The sequence below is a fragment of the Sarcophilus harrisii genome, chromosome 6 (genome assembly GCF_902635505.1).
Source record: "Sarcophilus harrisii chromosome 6, mSarHar1.11, whole genome shotgun sequence".
Lineage (NCBI taxonomy): Eukaryota > Metazoa > Chordata > Mammalia > Dasyuromorphia > Dasyuridae > Sarcophilus > Sarcophilus harrisii.
This window is the reverse complement of record NC_045431.1, coordinates 215170826-215186562: the sequence shown is the minus strand read 5'-3', so window position 1 is coordinate 215186562 and position 15737 is coordinate 215170826. Positions and strand designations below refer to the sequence as shown.

Here is a 15737-nt window from a genome sequence, read left to right as displayed (position 1 = left end):
CTAGACATTTACTAATTATATGACCCTGAGGAAGTTACTTAACTTCTATTTGTCTCAATTTCCTAATTTGTAAAATAGAGGTAATAACAGTACCTATCTCCCAGGGTTGTGAGGATCAAATGAAATAATAATTGTAAATTGCTTAACACAGTGCCTGATGCATAGTAATCCCTATATAGATAAATGTCTGCTATTTTTATTATTAAAGAATTTACTGGAGGAGCAGAGCCAAGATGGTGGAGAGTAGACAGATCTTTGAGCACTACTTGATTTCCCTAAGATCAATACCAGATCAAGCCTGGGACTGACTGAACAAATAAATATTTGGAGTATAACAAATTTCCAGTAGAAAATATTTTGAAAGAACTTTAGAAAAAGCCAGTTTAATTGGGTACTGGGGGGATGAAGAGAGAGGTGGCTGAGTGCAGGTGCAGAACAGGGTGCCAGAGCAGTGTGGTTCTCCACACCAAGGGAATCTAATGGGAAACTCTTAGCCAAATACAGTAGCATCGGCTATTCAGTTCTGGTTCAAAAGCCACTGGATCAACAAACGAGCTGTGAGATATCCAATGCAACTACAAAAGGCAAATAATTAGCTTCTGAATCCCAAAACAATGTGGGACTTTGTCACATACACCAGCAAGGGAAGGAAAGTCAGCAGCATTGACACCAGGGCAGTGAGAAGACATTGGCACCTTTAGAGGAAGCTTGGAACAATCTCCCCCTTGCCCTACGAGTAGACCTCAACCTTTAAAAATAAGCAAAAATGCTAAAAAGATTTCTGACAATAGATATAGCTTTTATGGAAACAGAGAAGAACAGACCTCAAACCCTAAAAACAATAAAGGCAAAAATGTCTCCAGATAAAGCCCCAAAAGGTAATATGAGTTGGTCTTTATCTCACAAGGTTCTCTTGGAAGAATTCAAAACAGATTTTAAAAGAGTTAGAAGAAAAAATGGGAAAGGAAATGAGAACTTTGCAGAAGAGTTTGGGAAAGAAAACAGAAATTATCTGAAGAAAACTTTCTTAAAAATAGATTTAGCCAAAGGGAAAAAGCATATAACTCCTTAAAATAGATTTGAAAAAATGGAAAAAGAAAACAACTCATTGAAAATCAGATTAAGTGAACTGGGAAAAATACATTGAACAAAACAATTCATTTAAAAATTCAACTGGCCAAATAGAAAAGGAGCTAAAGAAAGATAATTGAAGAAAATAATTCACTAAAAAGTAGAACTAAACAAATGGAAAGAAATGACTGAATGAGACATCAAGAATTAATCAAACAAAACAAACAAAAAAAAGAATAGAAAAATATAAAAAACATACGGGAAAAACAACTGATCTGGAAAATAGATGTGGCGAGATAATCTAAGGATCATTGCACTTGCTGAAAATGATGATGAATGAAAGAGCCTAGACATTATCTTTCAGGAAATCAAGGGAAATTGACCTGATGTCCTAGGACCAGAAAGTTAAATAGCCATTGAAAGAATTCACCACCACCACCCCCAAAAAAAGAAAAAAAGAAAGAATTCACCAATCACCTCCTGAAAAAGACCCCAAAATGAAAACTCCAAGGAATATCATAGTTAAATTTCAGAATTATCAGACCAAGGAAAAAATATAGCAAGCAGCCAGAAAGAAACAATTCAAATACCAAGGAGCCACAATCAGGATTACCCAAGACCTAGCAATTTCCACCTTAAAGGACCTAAGGTCCTGGAATGTGATATTTCAAAAGGAACTTTTTGAACTTGCAAAGGAACTTGGATTGCAGCCAAGAATCAATTAGCCAGCTAAATTGAGCATTATTTTTCAGGAAAGAAGATGGATATTCAATGATACAGTTGAATTTCATTTATTTCCGATGAAAAGACCAGAGTTGAATAAAAACAATGATTTTCAAAAAAAAGGTAAAAAGGAAAGAACTGTTGAGAAATATATCTGTTCTGGGTATATTTAGAGAGTGCAGGGATAATTTGATTTTATGGTGATAATACAACAAAGAAACTTGAGGTAGAAAGGGGATTGCACTGGACAACTGGAAAAAGATGAAAATGGAATTAAAATGAGGGAAATTACATCTTTTTTATTATATCTTTTTATTTATAAGATACATGCATGGGTAATGTTTCAGCATCGACAATTGCAAAACCTTTTGTTCCAACTTTTCCTCTTCTTCCCCCCACCTCTTCCTCAGATGGCAGGTTGACCAATACATGTTAAATATGTTGAAGTATAAGTTAAATACAATATGTACATGTCCAAACAGTTATTTTGCTGTACAGAAAGAATTGGACTTTGAAATAATGTACAATTAGCCTGTGAAGGAAATCAAAAATTCAGGTGACGAAAAATAGAGGGATTGGGAATTCTATGTAGTGGTTTATAGTCATCTCCCAGAGTTCTTTCGCTGGGTTTAGCTAATTCAGTTCATTACTGCTCTACTGGAACTTATTTGGTTCATCTCATTGCTGAAGAGGGCCACATCCATCAGAATTGACCATCATATAGTATTGTTGTTGAATTATATAATGATCTCCTGGTCCTGCCGGGGAAATTATATCTTATGAAGAAGCAAAGAAGATGTATTATAATTGAGGGGAAGAAAGAAGGGGAGTGAACATTATGTGAATCTTACTTTCATCAGATTTGTATCAAAGAGAGAATATCAGACATATTTGGCTCCATAGAACAACTTCTCTTACCTCATAGAGAAGTGGGAGGTGAAAGGGGAAAGAAAGGGGGAGGCTAATAGAAATTTAAAGACATAAAGGGGAGAGGATAAGAAAGGGTGAGAGGCTATAAAGAAAGAGGACTGTTTGTGGGAGGTGGGGAACAGATGCAAAACACTGGGGAAGAGGGAAAGGAGGAAAGGAAAGGGAAAAGAATAATTTGGGGTAAATAAGATTGTGGGAAATACAGAATTAGCATTTTAACTGTGAATGTGAATGGGATGAATTCTCCCACAGCAGACTGGATTAAAAACCAGAATCCTACAATATGTTGTTTACAAGAAACACATTTCAAACAGAATGATATATATAAAGTAAAGGTAAAAATCTGGAGCAGAATCTATTATGCTTCAGCTGAAGTTTAAAAAAAAAACAGGGATAGCTATTCTGATCTCAAATCAAGCAAAAGCAAAAATACATCTAACTAAAAGAGGCAAGTAAGGAAACTATATCTTTCTGAAGACCATAGAGTACACTAGAAAGTATAGGAATAAATGAAGTTTTCCTTAATATGACCAGTAGAATCTATTTAAAACCATCAAAAAACATCATATGTAATGGGAATAAACTAGAACCATTCACATTAGAGGTGAAACAAGGTTGCCCACTATCACCATTACTATTCAATATTGTATTAGAAATGTTAGTTTTGACAATAAGAGAAGAAAAAGAAATTAAAGGAATTAGAATAGATAATGAGGAAATCAAATGATCACTCTTGCAGATGATATAATAGCATACTTAGACAATCCTAGAAAATAGACAATCCTAGAAAATCAACTAAAAAACTACTAGAAATAATTCACAACTTTATCAAAATTTCATATCACAAAATAAATTCACAGAAGTCATCAGCATTTTTATGTTACCAACAAAGTCCAACAGCAAGAGATATAAGAGAAATTCCATTTAAAGTAGCTGTAGATAATATAAAATATTTGGGAGTCTACCTACAAAAGCAAAGTCAGGGAACTATGTAAATACAATTACAAAACACTTTCCACACAAATAAAGTAAAACCTAATTAATTGGGGAACAAAGCAAGTGTTCATGGGTAAACCAAGCTAATATAATAAAAATGATAAGACTATCTAAATTCATCTACTTTTTTAGTGCCATACCAATCAAACTGCCACGAAATTGTTTTACAGAGCTAGAAAAACTACTAACAAATATCATCTGAAGAACAAAAGTCAAGAATTTCAAAGGAATTAATGAAAAAAAAAATGGGAATGAAAGTGGCTTGACTGTACCAGACCTAAAACTATATTATAAAGCAGTGGTTATCAGAGCTATTTGGTACTATCTAAGAAATCAGTGGAATGACTTAGGCTTACAGGATACAATAGTCAATGACTATAGTAGTCTAGTGTTTGATAAATCTAAAGACCCAATTTCTGGAATAAGATAAAAGATGCTGGGGAAATTTAAAATTAGTATGGCAGAAACTAGGCACTGACCCACATCTAACACATTATACCAAGAAAAAGTCAAATGCATTCATAAATTAGACACAAAGAGTGATCCTATAAGCAAATTAGAAGAACAAAGGATAGGCTACCTTTCAGATCTGGGGAGAAGGAAGAAATTTGCGGCCAAAAGAGGACTAGAATACACTATGGAATGTAAAATGGATAAGTTTTATGGTATTAAGTAAAAAATGTTTTTGTACAAATAAAATGAATCCAGACAAAATTACAAGGGAAGCAATAAACTGGGGAAAATTCTTACATCCAAATATCCTGATAAAAGCCTCATTTCTAAAATATAAAGAGAATAGACTGAAATTTATAAGAATTTTAGTCATACTCCGATTGAGAAATAGTCAAAAGGATATGAACAGACAATTTTCAGATGAAGAAATTAAAACTATTTTTAGTTATATGAAAAAATGCTCTAACTCACTATTGATCAGAGAAATGTGAATTAAGATAACTCAAGATTACCAGTACACCCCCTCTCAGATTGCCTAACAGGAAAAGATAATGATGAATCTTACACGGGATGTGGGAAAACTAGGATGCTTAATACATTGTTGGTGGAGTTGTGAACTGATTCAACCATTTTGGAGAACAATTTGGACCCATATCCAAAGGCCTATCAAACTGTGCATACCCTTTGATCCAGCATTGTCTACACTGGTCCTGTATCCCAAAGAGCTCATAAAAAATGGAAAAGGACCTACATATGCAAAAATATTTGTACTACCTCTTTTTGTAGTGGCAAGGAACTGGTAACAGAGTCTATGTCTATCAGTTGAGGAATAGCTGAGTATACTTTAAGAATGTTGTGGAATAGTATTGTTCTATAAAAAAAGAATCAGCAGAATGATTTCAGAGCGGCCTGAAGAGATTTACATAAACTGCTACTAACTAAAGTGAGTAGAACCAAGAGAACATTGTACACAGCAACAGCAAGATTATAAAATGATCAATTCTGATTCTTGCTGCAGGTGATTATTCTCCTAGATGATTTCAGAAGCCACTTCCGACTCTGAAAAATGATTCATTTTATAATTCTGAATTTAAATTGGACATCTTTGTATATTATAATGATTTTTTTAAAGAAAAGGAAATTGGCAGTAGTAAGAAATGAGCAACCCAGTATAATAATGCATGTTGGGTGAAAATGTGATCTGGCAACCATATCCATAAAGTCCCTAACCTATGTGTATGTATCCTTTGATCCAGTGATACAATCCCTAGACTTACACATCCAAATGAGTCAAGGATAAATAGAAAAGACCATTTGAATACAAATATTTGGAACAGCCCTTTTCTTATTATAGAAAACAGTTTGGAACAAAGTGAGCATCTATCAGTTGAGGAAAAGAATGTGAAAATTAAAATATGTAAAGGTAATGGAATATTATTAGCACATAAGAAGTGGCAAAAGAAATGAATTTAGAGAAACCTGAAAGGATATGTATAAACTGAGAGAATGAACAAAACCAGAAAAACAATTTAATTAATTATAGCAATGTAAAAGAAAAAAAAAACATGAGACTAGCTTTTTCTCCATCACTAAAGACATGTCTTGCTCACTATAACCTATGATCAATCATAACTCTGGAACACTGAACATGAAGCAGACTTTCTTAAAGAAGTGATGAACTGAACATGCAGAATAAGATTTTCAAATACAATCAATATATATTTGGTTTGCTTAATCTATGTTTTATAGGAAGGACTTTGATTCTATTTTAATCAGAGAAGAATTAAAGGAGACAGTAGAGCAGTAGTGAAGTCATTGTCAAAAGTGAAAAGAAGAGTCTTGAAAATATACAGAAAAGAAGTAAATTTATAAGAAGACCCATAAATAGGGATATGGTGGTCCTGTGGTGTAAAATATAATGTATGTTTTAAAAATGATTTACATATAATACACAAATTAACTATTTAGAGGTCTTTTTTCTGTTCTCTATATGGATTTATTCATATTTGTTGATGTTGATGAATTTCATCAGTAAGAGGGGAAAAAGTAATGGGAAAAAAGCATAAAGAAGACAGAAATTATCATATATATGCATTTATCATCTTCACTCATTATAATAATGACTGTTGTTATATGGCATCCTATTTTCATATGCATATATAGTGGTTATTATATAGGCATCCCACCTTAATATTTGCATATACACACATACTTATATATTTACACATATATGTGTTTACATTAAAACTTTGCCATCTTGTACACCTTAGCAACTGTTATTAATTTCTTTCTCCTCAAACCCAAAATGATTCTTCCATTTGCCTCTTTCTCGTCTCTCCTCCTTTTCATCTCATATAGCTCAGACCTCTTTCCTCACTATCAGATCCTGATAATGAAATTGAGATGAGATTAAATGACATACGCAAAGTCATATGGTTAAAAATGGAGCTTGAATATACACAAAGTTGTTTTGAAATAATTCATTGAAAAAGGGAGAATTGATTGTTGGAGATGTGACCTAGAACAGGCAAAACTGATGGTTAAAAGTGAAGTTCAGAGAATAAACAAAACATAAAAGGAATGAATTATGGTAAACTGAAACAGATCATAGCGGGAAACATAATCCATGATTTGGGAGAGCTGGAAATCAGTAAGTACTTACAATAATTGTTTCTGTTTTGTTTTGTTTTGTTATAGATTTCTATTTGGAAGGTGCTCCAAGTACATTGTACTGTCTCATTAATTATTCCAGCCCCACTGTGGCCAAGCTCCTCAGTCTCTGATTATCTAAGTTGCTTAGAAAGATCAAGTAGCTTCTGCCTTAATGCTTTCCATATAAAAACCTTTAATAGTCTCCATTTCTACATCAATTCAAGATTTACACATAATTTGTTGCATAATAGTCTGTAGGTAATAGTTATTATTATTCCCATATACAGATAAGAAAATTGAAGTTCAGGAAGTTTGGAAGAGCTCCATTAGACAGTGAGCTCCTTAACAGGAGGGAGTAGTTCTGTTGTTTTTCTTTTTGTAATTGTTGTCATCATTTTGCTCATCTTTTTTTTTTTTGTTTGTTTCTGGTGTTTAACACAGAGCTCAGTACATAGAAAGCATTTTTAAAATTTTAGTTGACTAACTGATTAGCCAGAAGTCACACAACTAGTAAGTATCAGATTTAAGTAAGTATAAACTCAAGTGTCTTGATCCTAAGGTCAGTGCTCTTTCCATCACATCATACTATCCATTTCTTCTTCCCTAATTGTGCCCAACCTTTGGCTAACTGTACATCTTGGGACCATCTTCTACAAGATTATGCTAAACTTTGTTTTAGTTGTGTTATTTGCAATATTTTTACTTAAAAAAGAAACAAAACACTCAGACTTTTAGTGTGCTATTCCAACTCTCTGGAAGTACAAACAGGGAAGATCTGACTTTTCCAAGAATCTTCCAAAGGCTTTTATTTTTGTAGTCATTTCTGACTTTTTGTAGCTGTCTATAAAATTAAGCCTATTATTTCATTTTATGAAGACCTCTAGCTATTTCCCAAATACTACTTTATAATCTGTTTTTTCTCATAATATAACTTTCAATAAATAAAAATAAGTACCACTAACCCTAAACCAGATGATGATTTTGTTTTTATGTTGCATATACACACAACCACAAACTAGGAGAATATAATCCACATGTCAGACAAAGCAATTCAAGCAGCAAAGTGTGTGTGTGTGTGTGTGTGTGTGTGTGTGTGTGTGTCTGTGCATTTAGAATGAGAGAGAGGAGTGCCCTCTAGTTACGTTCAGCATAAATGAGTCCTCTCACAAGAATCATTCACACCTAAATAACTAAGGGATTTTCTTGGAATCCATATCATTTCTCTAAATTTCGAACAAAGAGTCACAGGGTCACAGATTTAGGGTAGAAGGTCTTTAGAGGTTATCTGGTACACCTCTTCATTTTAAAGAGAAGAAAATTGAGTAACGGAAAGGACGTTTTTTTTGGAGAGAACTTTTTATCGTCCATGTCTGCCTCATGATACATACTGCTTTTAATGACTGAAATATTCTCTGTCCTCATCTTTATTCACTGGAATCCACAGTTATGAGCAGCCTCAGATTCAGTGGCTCCTATATGTAATCTCACTTGGAAACACAGAGGAGGGAGCTGTTCCTCTGGTCCATGGCCCCACAGACCATGAAAGAAAAGCTATTCATTGATAAGAGTAAGGACCTCAAAACTTCTTTACTTCCTCTAAGATGAGAGACCCTAGGAACCCAAAGATATATAGTAGTAACCCATTTAAGCAATCTAGCATTGAAGAGATCTTTTCAAATTCCACATTCCATTCTCTAGAAAGTCTTAAGGAATTTTAGCTCTCTTTTACAAATTATAAAAACATAACCTACATGTGTTTACTGAGTCATGTATGAGCCCAGTTATTCTTGCTATTACAAAATTAAGAATACTTGGCAGGGATTGTTCATTTATCTTTTTTTTGTATTCCCAGTGTTTGCATAGTGGCTGGCATAACAAATGCTTAATGTGCTTAACAAATGCTTAATAAATGACTGAATGGCACATGCTTATAATCTTTGCTTCCATGAACTCTGGCCTGGCAAATCCTTTGAGCTTGGGAGTTCTGAGCTACAGTGAGATAAACCAGTTGGATATCTACAGCAAATTTGGCATTAATACAAAGAGCCCCAAGATTAGAAGTCATTTAGGTTGTCAAAGGAAACCTATAAGTTCCTGTGCTGATCAGAGTTTTGTTAATCTCATGAGTAGCCCCTTATCTCTTACACTGGGCAAGATGGAGAAGCCCAGTCTTTATTTTTTTTTTAATTTTTAAAATAATTTTAAAGTAATTATTTTTAAAATTTTAATTTTTTAAAAAAGTAACTAAATTTTTTAATTTAAAATTTAATTTGTTTTTTAAAAAACATTAGAGTTTAAGAATCAGACTTTAAATCCTGCCTTTAATGTTTATTCTGTAATATTGCCCACATCATTTTATACCTGGATCTCAGTTTCCAAATCTATAAAATGAGGAGGATAGATGAGATGGCCACTAAAGTCCTTTCATCTCTGAATCTATGAGTCATTTATTCATCTTCTAACATGTTTATCAATAAGAGCCATCAAATTATTTTTCCTTCCTTAAGTGATCTTCCAAACAACTTTGATCAGTAAATGCTATTAGTATTATTATACATTTTACAAATAATGAAATTGAGGCTGAAAAGGTGGAATAATTTGCTGAGGGTCACAGAACTTACAGATATCTGTGGCAGGATTCATTCATGTCTTTGTGACTAAAAGTCCAACATTCTATCGACTGGACCATCTAATCATTTCCTATCAGAGAGCTTATTTTATACTACCATGTATATTAATCATTATAAAGACAATTAAATTCAAATTGGTTTAAGGAGAGACAGGATGAGAGTAAACTTCAGAGAGTGGATGGATCTGATGTGAGGTTAGAAGAAAGATGATGCTTCCAAGAGATAGAATTGAAGAGGAAGAAAATTCCCTTTTTTGATGTAGCTTTTGGTGATATATAGAGGTAAAAGAGAAAACATTAAGATCAAGGAATAGCTAGATGTAGAATCATAAAGGGGATGATAAAGCAATACAGGTGATTAAACTTGGTATCAAATTGTTGAGGACCTTTATATACCAGATATTTCATCATAGTGGTGAATGGGGAGGCAGAGAAGGTTACTGAACTTTCTGTCATCTATGATCCTAAGTTCATCCTTGTGTCAAAGGAAGATTATTCTCACATCTATGTATAATGGTGGGTTGCAGAGGAAAGACTTGGAAGCTTGAAATCACCTAGTTTGTATTGTTACAACAACACCCATGGGCCCAAAATATCTTTGCATGAATGTGAAGAAATATCCATTAAGAAACGATATGTACAAAAATCATCATCTGTGCAATCTTTTTAAATATAATATCTGCCCCATGACTGATATAGTAGCCATATTTTACATGAAGATTTGTCTAGAGTAGAAAGAAGTTTTTCTTTCCATAAGTGGAAGGTAGCCAATCCTCCTTCCAGAGCAAATAATAATGATAATTTTTAAAATAATAAAACTAACATTTATATAGCACTTATTATGTGCCACATTGTGCTAATAGATTAAAAATTATTATTTGATCCCTACAATCATGGAAGATAGGTGTAAAGGGCTGAAACTCCAAAAAGGTATACTTGAATCAGACAACTAAGCACTTAAGGTTAATTAGCTAGTTGATGTGAGACAATGGTGTAAAGGGCTGAAACTCCAAAAAGGTATGCTTGAATCAGACAACTAAGCACTTAAGGTTAATTAGCTAGTTGATGTGAAACAATGGCTCTATTAGCATATATTTTGGATTGTGGCTCTTCTCACCTTTAGTGCTTGCTGAATGTTTGGTGTTAAGATAATTACAGGCAAGGATTGAAGGGGGAGGAGAGAAGCAGAGTCACTTGGCTGCAGGATGAGGAGAAGAGCAGTTGTTGACTCCTGACTCCAGGATCCAGTATTCTGCTTGGCCTATTTCTTCATTTATCCCCCTAAAGACCAAGGACTTTAATTTATTCTGACTCCGGCTGACCCTGAAGCCCTCCAGTGAGCTAGCTCACACTTTACAGATAAAGACTATTGTTATGTCTGCTTTACAGATAAGGAAACTAAGGCAAACAGGTTAAGTAACTTGCCCAGAATTACACAACTAATATATCTCAGATTCATTTGAATTATTCTTCCTGACTCTGAGCCCAGCACTCCATCTACTGGACCACCTATCTATTCTAATTAGTGGATGAACCTTAATTAAATTTTACCTTTTTCAGAAAGCTAGCTTTCCCTCTTTAAGCTAGTGCCTCCTCTCTCTAAATTATCTTCCATTCTTCCTATATAAAGTTTGTTTGGATATAATTATTTGTTTCCTCCCCATTAGATCTGCTCCTTGAGAGGAAGGAGTATCTTTCTTCTTTCTTTGTAGACTCAGTGCTTATCACAGCAACTAGCACATAATAAATGCTTTATAAATACTTATTAACTGACTGATTGATTAGGGATTCTTAAAAACATATAGCTAGGTCTCTTCCAACTCTGAGATTCTCTGGATCAAATATTAAAATCCTTTTTATAAGCATTGGGGGAGAAAAGAGAGTTAAAAGAAAGAAATAAAACACAACCACCACAAAATTAAGAGCACAAATTTATGTAGCTAGAAGGGATCTTGTGGATTATTAAGACCAAGTCATCTTATTCAGAAGAAAAATCTGGAGCCCAGAGATGGGAACACATTTCCTCTAGATAACACAGCTACTAGCAGCAAGCTGAAAGTAATTTCAGGTTTCCTAATTCAAAGGATACTGAATCAAGCCTATATACATCCAAGAGCTACCTATTTGCTCAAAGACTATGGAATAATCCATAACATTAAAATATGGGCTCTAATGTGGAGAGGTTAGCACCTAACATTTTGATTAGAATATTATAAAGTTTATTCCACTTCTTGGAAATTCAAGCTACTCAAAATATACTAATTTGGGAGCTCTATCTAAGATGAAATGCCTGAGTCATCTCTAAAGACCCAATATTTGGGATGAAATATGCTTCCTCTCCCACAAAGTCTCCTAAGCAAATATGATTCTCTGACTATAGCTGATGGTCCTTCATTTGCCATGTGTAACACTTCTCCCTTCCCTCACCAGGAATCCCACCTTTCTCCAATCATCTTTGTCTTTGTTCATCACCAAACTCCTTGATTATTATCTTTTTCAGATTTTTCAGGTCATCAAGGGTTAGCACTATTCAGCTTATCTGAATCTAGAATGGGACTCAATGCCAACCAGGACAAACTCCACACTTTACTAACCTACCACCAACTGGATTTTCCCCAGGCATCAGGATCACTGGTAAAAATTCTGACCCAGAACAAGGAGAAAATTCAATTCCATGGTCCGGCACATTCCCAGACAATTCACAATCCGTACCCCCAGCCAGCTGTGCATACAGAGGATCCATCATGCACTTTACCTAATTTGGCTTTGAGTCATTGCCATGAGACTTATCAACATTTTATCACAAGATGACGCTATTTTAAGCATTCTTTATTTTGTTTAAAATTCCATTCTTAGAAGCAGTCAGAACACTTTATGCCTCAATTAAGAAAAGTTTATGTCTTCAGACAATATAACAATGCCAAGAAAAATGTCTACTTCTAAAGCTAAGCTGAGCTTATGGCTCTAAGCAGATTTGGCTACTTAGTAGGCTGCCCATGCAAACTTAATTTGAATTGTTTTGTCTCTGGAAAATTCTATCTGAAATTTTTTTCCACTTAATATACCAATGTTCTGAATGTGTGCTTTAATTGAACTGTATCCTGTGAAATTCAGAGGAAAAGTTGGAAGGGAGATGGATTTGGCAAGAGGAAAATTAGATATGAATCCTCAATTAACTACTTTTGCCTTGTTACATTAGGCAGCTTACGTGACTTCTCTGAGCCAGTTTCCTAATCTGTGAAATGAAGGGGTTGAAGAAAATTAACTTTAAGGTCCTTCTCACCTCTAAATCTATAATCCCATGATTGCCCTTTCCTTCCAAATACAGACATGTCAAAATGTAAAAATGTTATCAGGTCCCTAACTTCATCACTGCTACATTAATATATCTAAGCATATTCTCCACATTTTCTCACACCTTATGTTATAAAACAAATAATAATAATAATAATAAAAAACAGGGCAAAAGTTAGAACTGAGATATATGCTCATGACTCCTAATAACTAATCACATTATTTAGAAACCTCCCTCATTTTCAAAGTCTTTATCTGTATAATAAATAAATACCAAAAAATAAAATTATTTAAACTATTTTAAAGGATTGCTGTGAGGCTCAAATCCGATAGTGTTTTTTAAAGAAAAATAATAATAATAGTGATTTATAATAGTAATGACAATAACATTATAGAATATTCACAAGTGTGAAGAATGGACAGTCTCTATGATTAGTTGACATCTATGCAATGTCAAAAATTGAGAGTACAATGCTTACAATAGTGATTCCCCCTATAGAAAAATATAGACATGATAAGGCATGAATGGGTTGCAATTAATGCCACTGAAGGGAATATACAAATAGATTAATCCCCAGATCCATCACATATTGAAGAAAAAGAAGAGTGGCAATAATAGTAGCCTGTAATCAAGTTGGTAGATTTAATTCAATTCGATTTAATTCAACAAACATTTATTAAGAATCTACAATGTACACAACACTATCAGGCTCTACAAAAATTGAACTTACATGTTTCTTGGCCTGCAGTCACTGACATTTACCTGAAAGGAATAACATGTATGAAGATGAGAAAATGTAAAATATATGAAAAGTAAAGATGAGTAACTTTAGATTTACTTAACATATGTGTTATATTTGCAAAGTAAATACAAAAGTTCATTATATTGGAATGAAGGGAATAAAATTAAATTCAGTAGGAATACATGTAAAATCTTAGATTCAAACATCTGTTTCATAGCTACATAAAAAGTGGGTGATGGTTAGGCAACAATTTGTCTGAAAAATAAAACTGTGGATTTTAATGAACTATGAGGTCAATATAAGCCAATAGTATAATATGGAAATCACTAAAGGTATGATCTTAGATTGAATCAAAAGAAATACTTTTGTTTATTTGCTTGTTGATTCATTCATTTATTCATTCACTTCTATTTATTTATCCATCTATATATTTATCCACCCGTCTACCTTTCTATCTCATATACATCCATCAATTCAGCCTTCTATTCACCTAGCTAATTTTCGCTAGCTAGCTAGCTAGCTCTTTATCCATTTCTTTTGATGCTTCAGATCTGTGATTTAATTGATCTGTGGAATCTATGATGTAGAAATTCTTATGTACCATAGTGGATCAGTTTATTATGTGACCAAACTATGCTTACACAAACAATATTTATAAGATGTGGAACTTCAACCTAAGTTCTCCTTACTCTGAAGAGAGTTATATATGAATGAAATATGCTCTCTAGCTTCCAGAAATAAGGAGGAGCTCTTCTCAAATTAGACCATACTTGGAGAGTTTTATTCAGTTCTGGACACCACAATTTAGGAAGGAAATTGGCAAATTAGAGATTGTTCACAGAATTAGAAATAGATAAACCTAAAAGGTAGTAAGATGCTTAACCTGCTTAACACTTCCTAGCTGTGTGACCCTGGGCAAATCACTTAACCCCAATTGCTTCAGAAAAAAAAAATAGTTTAACCTGGAAAAGAGAAGATTTAGTGGGGTCCTGAGTTCTACCTTCAAGTATTTATGGGGTTGTGAGGGGGAAAGGTAAGTGGATTTATGTTTTTACTCCCAAAGGACAAAACCAGGATCAATTTGAAAAATTGTGTGTTCCTAGGGAAAAAAAGGTCCTGAACAATTTGAGCTATTAAAAAGTAGATTGAGTTGTCTCAAGAAGAGATGAGTTCCTAATCTATGGAAGTCTTCAAGTAAATGGACACTTGTAAGGCATATTATGGTATGGAGTCATTTTATATGTAAATTGGACTAGATGTCCACTTAGGCGTCTTACAAATATAAGTTCTGTTATTCTCAAATTTTGTAAATTTGGAAAGAACGCACTAAAAATTAGGGGTAGGTTATATAAATCTAGAATCATTAGTGACAGATCTGTCTAAAATGAAAACACACACATCAATAAAGATCCAGATTTATGTTGGTTGTATAAGAAGCAGTAAGGGAATACTTATCATCAGACAGCTCAATAGAGAATAATAAAAAATATTTCAGTCTTTTCAAATCTTGAAAATCATTTATCATATATGAAGGATTTCTACTTTGTGTTTGTATAGGAAGTACCCACACTTTGATGAAAACATAAATGAAGGAAGAGGAGGAAGAAGAGAAGGAAGGAAGGAAGGACGGAAGGAAGGAAGGAAGGAAGGAAGGAAGGAAGGAAGGAAGGAAGGAAGGAAGGAAGGAAGGAAGGAAGGAGAAGAAAAGGAGGAAAGAGAAGGAGGGAAGGAAGGAAGGAAGGGAAGAGAAGGAGGGAAGGGATGGAGGGAGAGAGGATGAGAAGAAAAGGAGTATAGGAAGGAGAGAAGAAGAGGGGGAAGAAGGGAGGAAGAAAAGAAAAAGAAGAATGGATAAGTTTTTGCCTTGTCTAGAACCACACTTCCATTCCCAGTCACCAGCCCATTCTGCCTTCTCTTTCCCACCCTTTCTAGTTCCTTTTCATTTTATTCCTCTATTAGAATGTAAGCCCTGAAAAGGGAAGGAAATATCTTACTGGCTTACATTTATGTCTACAGAGTTTGTATCATCTATAGCACAGAGTGAATGCTTAATTAATGTCTAGCTATATTTGTATCTTTCTGCCTATTTATCTAGCTATTATTTTTCAGGGGTTCTTAGCCTTTTGTGCCATGGACTCCTTGGGCAGTCAGCTTGATGAAGTCTAAGGACCCCTTTCCAGAATAATGTTTATAAATGCATAAGATAATAGGATTACAAAAGCTATTAATTATATTGAAAGTGTTAT

The 15737-nt window shown here is 33.9% G+C and overlaps 2 long non-coding RNA genes across 6 annotated transcripts in view; one reads left to right on the top strand and one right to left on the bottom strand.

The window, feature by feature from the left end:
- Positions 1-15737, top strand: part of LOC116419831 — a 61459-nt gene that overhangs the window by 9860 nt on the left and 35862 nt on the right. The gene's annotated exons all lie outside the window — the stretch shown is intronic.
- LOC116419830 overlaps positions 1-15737 on the bottom strand; it is a 215807-nt gene that overhangs the window by 184961 nt on the left and 15109 nt on the right. For all 4 annotated transcript variants that reach the window (XR_004230144.1, XR_004230143.1, XR_004230146.1 and 1 more), the window contains exon 2: positions 13480-13511. This is a non-coding gene — a long non-coding RNA (uncharacterized LOC116419830). The remainder of the gene's footprint in view (positions 1-13479; positions 13512-15737) is intronic.